The sequence below is a fragment of the Penaeus vannamei genome, chromosome 38 (assembly GCF_042767895.1).
Source record: "Penaeus vannamei isolate JL-2024 chromosome 38, ASM4276789v1, whole genome shotgun sequence".
NCBI classification, from domain to species: Eukaryota; Metazoa; Arthropoda; class Malacostraca; order Decapoda; family Penaeidae; genus Penaeus; species Penaeus vannamei.
This window is the reverse complement of record NC_091586.1, coordinates 27019698-27022197: the sequence shown is the minus strand read 5'-3', so window position 1 is coordinate 27022197 and position 2500 is coordinate 27019698.

The following is a 2500-nucleotide window of genomic DNA, read 5'->3' as shown; positions in this document are numbered from 1 at the left end:
TCCCCTCCTCTCCCCTCACACCCTTCCCCTCCCTCTCCCCTCACGCCGTTCACAAACTCGAAACCACACGGGCCCTAAACTACCCGGCACATCCTGGGGCGATTTTCCCGACGAGTTACAAAGGAAAGAGCAGATGTGTCTACAATTACTATACACATACAATTATTGAACGATCCTTAATGACTTTGAGGTGCGGGGTGGGGTGGGGAGGGGTGGGGAGGGGGGAGGGGGGTGAGGAGGGTGGGAGGAGGGTGGGGGGATGGGGTTGTGGAAGAGGAAGATTTGGGGGTATGGGGAGGGGGGGGGGGGTGGGGGGATGGATGGGAAGGTGGGGAGGTTGGGGAAGGGAAGGAGAGGGGTTGGGGAAGGGAAGGAGAGGGGTTGGGGGAGGGGGATGTTGGGGAGGTGGGTGTAAGGGGAGGAGGGGGTGGAGGGGAGGGGAGGTTGTCGAAAGGGGGGTGGGGAGAGTGTTGGGGAGGAGACGTGATTATGTTGGGGTTTGAGCTGGGGAGGGTGTTGGAGTGGGGAAAAGGGGTAGGAAGGTGGAGAGGGAAGGCGGTTGGGGTAAGAGCTAGGGGTACTGGGGTATGGGAAGGAGAGGATATGTAGGGTATTGAAGTAAGGGTTGGGGAGGGAGGGGAGGGAGTTAGGGTCAATAAAAGGGGTATGAGGTCGGATGGAGGTTGGGGGTATGGGGTTGGGAGGGGTGGGGAGCTAGGGTAGAGGAGGCTGGGTGTTGGAGTCAAAGTCGGGGAGGGGGAGGTAGAGGGGGAGTTGAGGTAATTAGTTGGGGTTAGACTGAGGTTGATACGGTGTTTGAGGTGGGTGGGTTGGGGGGTGGGGGTGGGGGGTTGAGGGAGACTAAGAAGGGGTTAGAAGGAGATGGTAGGGGGAGGTAGAGAGGAAAGATGAGGTAGGGTTAGTGTAAGGGGGTTGGGGAGGTTGGATGTGATGGGGTTAGTGTAAGGGGAGGAATTAGGAGATGGGGATAGAGAGTAAGGTAAGGGTGAAGGTAGGGTAGAAATAGGAGTCGTTGGGGAAGCTTTGGGGGTTGGAGAGAGAGTTGGGGGGATGTATGGGGGGAGAGGAAGGGATGAAGGATTTTCTTTACCTATCTCCTATTTTTTCTCTTGCTATTTCTCTATTTCTCTCTCCATCTCTCTCTCTATTTCTCTATTTCTCTCTCTCTCTCTCTCTCTCTCTCTCTCTCTCTCTCTCTCTCTCTCTCTCTCTCTCTCTCTCTCTCTCTCTCTCTCTCTTTCTCTCTCTCTCTCTCTCTCTCTCTCTCTCTCTCTCTCTCTCTCTCTCTCTCTCCTTTTCTCGCTCGCTTATTCTCCCTCTCTCTCTCTCTCTCTCTCTCTCTCTCTCCCTCCTCTCTCTCTCTCTCTCTCTCTCTCTCTCTCTCTCTCTCTCTCTCTCTCTCTCTCTCTCTCTCTCTCTCTCTCTCTCTCTCCCTCTCTCTCTCTCTCTAGCTCCCCCCTCCCTCCCTCTCTCCCTACCTCCACCCCCCCTTTCATCTCTCTCTCTCTTTCTCTCTCTCCATCTCTCTCTTCCCCTCTCATTTACTCACTCTTCCCCAACGAAAGGGTGAGAAAGGGAGACCGAAGGCTGTGACACCCTTTTATTTATGGGAGAAGGGGGGAGAGGGGGAGAAGGGGAGAAGGGGGGGAGGGAGGGGGGGAGGGATCGAGACAATGTAATGGGTGTGTTTACATTGATCGGCCTATTATTTACGGGTTGTGTAGTAAGGTGTCCTTTTTTGAGGGGGTTGGGTGTGTGTGTGTGTGTGTGTGTTTGTCCGTGTGTGTGTGTCTGTATGTGTGTGTGTGTTTATTTGTGTTTTTTGTTTTTGTTGTTTGTCCGTGTTTGTGTTTATGCGTGTTTGTGTTTATGTGTGTGTGTGTTTATTTGTGTGTTTTTTGTTTGTTTGTCCGTGTTTGCGTTTATGTGTATTTGTTTGTCCGTGTGTGTGTCTGTGTGTCTGAGAATGTGTGTGTTTGTTTATTTGTGTTTTTTTGTTTGTCCGTGCGTGTGTCGGTATGTGTGTGTTTTTTTGTTTGTCCGTGTTTGTGATTTGTGTGTGTTTGTTTGTCCGTGTGTGTCTGTTTGTGTAGTGTTTTTGTTTGTTTGTGTGTGTGTTTGTTTGTCCGTGTTTGTATGTGTGTACGTGTGTGTTTGTCCGCATGCATGTGCATATATGTGTGTCCGTATGTGCGTGTTTGTGTGTATATATATGTATCTGTTTGTTTACGTGTATATGTGTGTCCGTGTGTGTGTACCATATACGTGTGTATGAATGTGTATGTGTGTGTTTAATCGTCATAAACCACTAACAAGACTAGTTATTTTCTTTGCGCTTTTAGATAAAATGTTTAACTATATTTGATAATTATTTTTCTCTTCATTTTTGTATTTCAGTTACGTAATCAGCTTTGCCTTTTATCTTTATATTCACACACACACTCACACGCACACACCACTTCTCAACTTCCCTCCTTCC